This window comes from Nannobrachium achirus (genome assembly GCF_963921795.1).
Source record: "Nannobrachium achirus genome assembly, chromosome: 4".
In the NCBI taxonomy this organism is placed as follows: domain Eukaryota; kingdom Metazoa; phylum Chordata; class Actinopteri; order Myctophiformes; family Myctophidae; genus Nannobrachium; species Nannobrachium achirus.
Genome location: NC_137813.1, coordinates 45,189,777 through 45,196,817, shown reverse-complemented (window position 1 = coordinate 45,196,817; position 7,041 = coordinate 45,189,777).

Genomic DNA, 7,041 nt, shown 5'->3' with positions numbered 1-7,041 from the left:
TACACCTTCAACCCTAGCTTTGAAAAGAGCAAAAGAATCTATGAGATAATCTTGATTTGATGATGGATAACATCTCTGCATATGGGTTCACACAGTGACAGTAAAATACTCAGTGATAATGTATCATATGCATTTATCCATATGTGTTACAAAGAGAGTGTACTTAACCAAATGGACCCTGACACGTCTATTTGGATACCTTTGTTCACTCTCAGAGTTATACCCTCGTCATTCTACAGACATGATATTGTTTTGTGGATGGAGAGAAATCTTCACTTTGTGCGGGTCCAGGGATAAAGACATAGGCCTACTGTAGTACTGTTGTATACATAGCACATACTCTGCAAGTATTTCTCACCCAGGGCTCAGACTACCCACTGGAGTCTTAGTAACTATCTGCTAAAAGCTGCTAGGAATGTGGCCCTGACTAAGGGGAGTTATAAGCCGGTACTGGGAAGGGAGAGGGTGGGAGGTCAGGGGTCTCTTGTTTACCTAGAGGATCAACCTTAATCTGTCCAGTTATCTGGGTGTTTCTATAGAATTGTTTTCCAATCTCTCACTCCCATAACCCTCCCTGTCATGCAAGTGTGTCCGTTGTTTGGGTTTCTATGGCCGAATCCAGCACGCACATCTTCTCCAGCGTGTCCTTGAATTAAAACCTTGATTCGTTCCACATGATGCAATGCACAACATGCTCAGGGTTGGCTGGGAGAAGGATGTATAATTTCTGTTAATTTAAATTCCACAAGATGAACTTGATTTGAGGATGGAGATATGGAAATATTCAGTCTATACTGTAAATCCACTGTGTTAGATTAACCATTTGAAACTCCCCTAACCCTAACCCTAACCCTTAGTATCATTTTAAACTTGAAGTACAAAGTTATTTTCAGTCAGTTCTAACCAAAATGGCTATTATCTCAACGTTTTCCTCGCAACATAATCACTAAAAAAAAATCAAAGGTAACCAAATGGTCCCTTGACTACATTTGTACACTTGTGGAGTTAAATTAACACTCAGGGTTTTACAGTGCAGGTAGTTTTAATAAATCCCATTCAAACCAGGAAAGCATCTGTGTCATTTTAGAATATAGTCTTGGCTATACTCAAAAATAGCAGATGTACCGGTACAAGCTCACAGCGTGTCACTTTGTGCTGCGTTTGCGAGCTTGTACATCTGCTATTTTTGAACATTTTTGAAAGATCTTGGAAGCAGTAACTGGTTTAGAAGGCATTTGTAGAGTCAACTCTACAACGCTAGAGGACAACGCTGAGGAAGAGAAGACCTGTTTGGTTGAAACGCTGTCCGCCTGTTTCTGTCCGTGAGAGGTAAATAAAAGCATGTGAAAAGGACATTCATTGTGTGCTGGCCATTTCCTCACTTTCATGACATTATTGAGCCGTGCACCTTGAGGCTTTCATTTACAGTAATCTGGAGTGTGACGGGCCTTCTGCTTTGCAGGCATTTCCCTCAATTTGTAGAATCAGCCTCAGGTCTTAACGGATCAAACCGAGACCTGGTGAGAGACGATGAGAGGGCAGAATCAGTTCATAAAAGAGGTGATTCTGAGTTGTCAACGGATGTTTCTCACTTTCTTGTCGGAGCACTTCTCCTCTTAGCAGATAGGGTTAGTCTCATCCTCTCCAAGTGTACTCAGGGACTTCACTTCCCCCCGACCTCTTCACGGAGGCCTGTCATGGCCTGGACTCTAGCACTGTTATCTTTGCTAATTTTCCAATTAGAAAAGCTCTTTGTCATAGGCTCATCTCTGAGCATGTCGCAACCGAATACCACAGTCATTCTGGAACGGGTTTCTGGGCTTTTGGCACGACTACTTCATCATTCATAATAAGCGTGTGTGTTGAGGGTGTTTCCCCCCCAAGTAATGAGAGATGGGTTAACCGTCACCCCCCTGATTCAGCGTATTTCTATCGGCAGTTTTCCCCCCACCAAAGTTGAAATTAAACCTATATGCCCAACAACAGAAGAATGTCCCCATTGTTTGCACACTGAGCTACAAATACAAAGTATAAAGGTATACTATTAATTTATACTTTGTATAACAGTACCGGTATGTATGTATAAGTACATATTGTAAAATCATGTTGAAACATAGGGGGGGAGAAAGAGCAGACTTTTGTCTGCTTGTGATATTTGTATTTATTTTGACCCTGGGTCTAAAGTGCAGCTGACCATAACAAGAGAACTTTACAAGGTGGGAGGATCACCGCTATTAATCAAACATTAGTGGACTATTATAGTTAGAGGGCTGTGTGGTGATAAATCTTCTGGTTTAAAACCTTGTTGGTGGTGGAGATTATTTATAATTTGAGCAGGCCTGAACTACTAACCCAGTCCTGGACTGTCAGCAGCATTCACTGACCTCTAACCTGCTGGGGTCGGGTTATGTATTGTAGCCAGCAGGCTTGTGCTATCTGTCTGCCTGTATGGCTGATATACAGGTGATGCTGGTGAAGATAACCTGGGCTACATTCAACCACGGATGGATGAGGCATGAGGGATCACACTCCTTGAACTGGCCAGAGGTGCTGCTGTAGTAGGCTACTTATTTATTGCTGTGAAGTTCAATGCTTGGACACCACATCCAGCTAACCCCTGATCTGGGGTATGCTTTTTATTTATTGCCAAGATATGTGCAGTTAGTTTTACTTTCATCACCCCACCAAAATCATCTTCATTGTCACTCTTGGTCATAATGACTCAAATCTTATTCACATAGCTTATATACAGACAAATAGTCTCACAATTGCCTTTCTTTGCTAAACTTACCGGGTCGCTGTTGAATGAATGGTGCCTTAACACTGACCAGTGTTGTAAAGTACAGTTACTTAAGTACTCTAGCCTACTTAAGTACAATGTTGAGGTATTTGTGCTTTACTTGAGTATTTCCAATTCCAACTTTTACTCTACTACATTTATTTGAAAACGTTAGTTACTAGTTAGGCCTATATTGTAGATTGGAAATATTATTACAAAACATACATTAACCACTTCAGCCCTATATAGACTATAGCTATTTGAAAATAGACAATCTACAAGCTCAGTATGCTTTGTGAGCTTGTAGATCTGTTATTTTCTAAATCATTTTATACATTTTGAAAACATGAAATGGAAGATTTCTGCCTCATCAGTACTTTTACTTTTGGTAGCCTACTTTTACATTTTGATGCCAATACTTTTATAATACTTTTACTCAAGTAAATTCTCAATACCAGACTTTTACTTGTAACAGAGTATTTCTACATTGTAGCATTGGAACAAATGAGAGTACTTTTTCCACCACTGACACTGAGTGAGCAAGTTAAACTATCTTCTCGTGCTATCGATAAGGAAGTGAGAGACACTGTAACAAATTAGGAGCGGGGGTAATAAACCTCAGCGCACGCCAATAGAGCGGTGATTTATGGCGCAGCCTCATCCATTCGTCGTGAAGAGAGACGCCGTCCTATGGGAGGGACGAGGAGCAGAACAGAGGGAGGGAGGGAGGGCGAGAGGGAGAAATTGAATGAGAAGGACAGAGGGAGAAGTTGAGAGGAGCCTCCAAAAAAACTTCTCCAACAATCATCTACAGAGAGTGCATGCCCCGCACCGCTTTCTTCTCCTCCTGTACGCATGGCTGCTTAGCACCCGCAACCTTCTGTATCATTTTTATAAAGTTCTGTGGCGGAGGAGGCGAGGGGGTCTCCGCTGTTGCAAGATGGACCGCTTAAAAAGGACGAGGGCGTTTAGGACAATACCGCTATTTCTTATCCTACTACTGCACGCAACAACGACACAAGCTGGTAAAGTAGCCCATACTGAACACCTGCCGAGAAATAATGAAGTGCTTGTTACACTATCCTGGAGGAACGTAAATGGGGCTGATATTGATATAGGCAGTCATTATTGGTCCATTTTGTAATTGATGCACTTTTTCCGTTATCCCAGCAGGTCCCATGCACTTTGCAGACAGCTATATTATCATTTTGCCCCAAGGCAACCGTTAAGCTATGAGCATGATAGTTTATATTTTCTTCCTGCTGTTTGATTGAGAACTTCTTTGTGATATCTGAGATTTAGATCTGTTTGAATATCTTGTTGATGCTGCTGGTTTGAACTTGCCCACTAAACAGCTTCAGGCTGCAGATTACCATAGTAGAGAACCTGCTGAAATGACTCAGGCTTGGATCGAATGATAAATAATATAGTTTATTTATGCTACATGCAAGCCATAAAAGTTGTCATTTCAGAACTAAATATGTATAAAGCCATTGTTATGTTTACCCAGAAATTAATTATGGGCCTGGTTGCTAGGAAATGCATCTGGATTTCTTCAGCCTCTCAAATTGAAGAAAATATTTTCAATTGAACATGTTTTCAGCTTTTACATTTTAAGGTCCCATCATAGATCGGTGGTTCTCAAAGTGGATTCCAGGGACTCTGTGGGTTCCTTTAGGGGGGTCTAAATTGACCCATACAAGTCTGTAACTCTGACAGTGTACAAATGGAACCAAATGAACCTGTTAGGGTTCATTTGGTTCCATTTGTACACTGTCAGAGTTAAAGGGAGACCTTGAAATACGAACGTTTGAGAAACACTGCTATAGATAGGCCTATTCAGTGCATCAGGTGTGCTGTTTGTGGACATGGGCCCTCAGAGCAGCAGAGGCTGCATGATGTCATGTTTGAGTTTGCTCGTGACCAGTGTCGGCCAACTGTGAAGAGGTTTAACGTTGGCTTGAGAAAGAGGTATATGGCCAAACACTGACCAACCAGAGTAGATTAAAATTCCTGTCATGGATCTGTTTTATGTGCCCACTGTGCACACAGGAGCTTAGCACTAACACACTCTTACAGCCCTGTTGTGATTATTTTCGCACCCAGATTTGTCTATATTGTAGTCCCTATATGATATCCCCTCCTAGGCTATAATAATGTTGGCATTCTATTTCCGATTTAGGCAGTTTCTCATTCAGCCTATAACAAAATCTCTTAGATAAAATTGTACACTAGGCCTATTTATTCATGTATACATTGATTGTGTTGGTCACTGTCAAAGACTGGTGTCTCTCTATCATAGTGACTTGGTGGCTGGACTGATAATAAGGTTTATTATGTTACTGCGTTTAAAGTACCGTGACACATTTTCAGACTTCCCATCTCCTATATAGCTGCTTATAACTTGCTTGTGCACATGTAGTCTGTGTTTCATTTGGCCCACAACTATATTATCGCTGTCGGGAAGAAACCTCATATCTCCAAGTTTCAGATTTGTACGTCTTTTCGTAAACTAAGGCCCTATTTCATGATACAAAAGTGTCGCACAAAGGTAGTAGAAATAGCAGATCTACAAGCACACACATTGTGTGCTTTAGGATCATCTATTTTCACTACTTTAAATAGTTTTTAAAATAATAACCAAAAAAAAGTAAGGTTTTGGATATACAGGGTTTCCACCCGACAACGACGATATACTACCTCCCACAATGGACATTGTAAGGCCTGTGATCAGAGCAATATAGGCCTGCATACCCTGTGGCTGTGTCTTGAGTGTCTTTGACCCGTGACAGGCTATTTCCTTGCAGGTGCTGCATTTAGAGACTGCCTGGTGTAAAGACATGCCTCAACAGTAAGAGTTTAAAACCCTCTGGACAACTGACAACAAAAGTACTTAAAGATGTCTCATTTGCACAAGTGACTTTCATGCACGGCTTACCGTCTGCCGGGATCATCTGCTGGAATTCAGTAGCTGAAACCTTGGCAGAAGAAGACAAACTATAGTGCAGAAGTTGAATCATAAGACCAGCGATTATGGTTTGTGTGGTCCATTTGATATGTCAGTCTTGGGTGTGTGTGCGCGCGTGCGTGCGTGTGTTTTTAGTGTTACACTAAAATAATGTTTTCCCATATGTGTGTGTGTGTGTGTGTGTGTGTGTGTGTGTGTGTGTGTGTGTATGTGTGTGCATCTGGCAGAGATGAGAGAGTTCTTTGTAGTCACGTTTGATGACAGGAAGTGAGACATTCTTGCACACGTACACAGTTAATGAATCCTCTGTGCCTTTAATTCACCACGTTTTCTTCTTAGTTTATCTTCTTTGGTGCCAAAGGAAAGGCTGAGAAATGAGAGAGGTTTGTTTTCATGTCATAGTAATGCTGCGTGCCTCCTCATCTACAGCTACTGTAACTCCCCTCCAACATCACCCCCACGCCCCACCCAGCGCCCGGCTGGCGGGGTGACAGAGGGGAACTCACACACCCTCCCACCCAGGCACCCACCCACCCCCATCTCTCCCGTGTCCCGTTTGATCCAGCTGCCTCGCCGATCTTGCACCAGAGGGTGGCAACGACGAGGCTTGTTCCCCTTTGATCCGGCGGCAAAATTAGTGGCAAATGAAAACAAGTGGAAAAGAGGAGATGAGTTTAGAAACAGTGCAGTGGGGAAAGAGGAAGTCGACGCCTGTTGTGACTCCAGAGCGCTCTGCTGGCTATATAGACGTTTGTCTTTCTCTAATGGAAACATTAGACGTGGGAAGGCGACAGTGTTCGATGCTGATATGAACTGTTTGCTACACATTAAAATCCTAAGTGTTCATTTAACCCAGAGAGTTTACACCCGCAAGGTTCCATTTGTACCGTGCCAGACATTAGATTAACACTAAGGACTTTACAGTGTGTAGCAGCTGATGCTGTCAGTATATCATCTGAATGTCTTTGTGGAGGAAAACTGTTTACTATCTATCTAATGTGACATAAATATAAACGTGATATACTGTAAGTGACAGTAAAACAAGTCGTAGGGCCTGTTTCCTATCTATAGTGTGCAATAAACATCTGGCATCCAGAAAGCCAACCCCCTCTTCCCCCCTGCCCCAGGCACCTAGAGCTCAATGCTCATGAACATGGTTTTAGGGCACATTTCTGTGGGATCAGATGGGAGATACCGTGTGTGGAGCAGTGACGGTCAGGCGTCATGGACGCTGACCTATTTGGCTGCGTCCCAGAGCACGAGCCAAAGAAAACCCATGTCATATTGACGGATC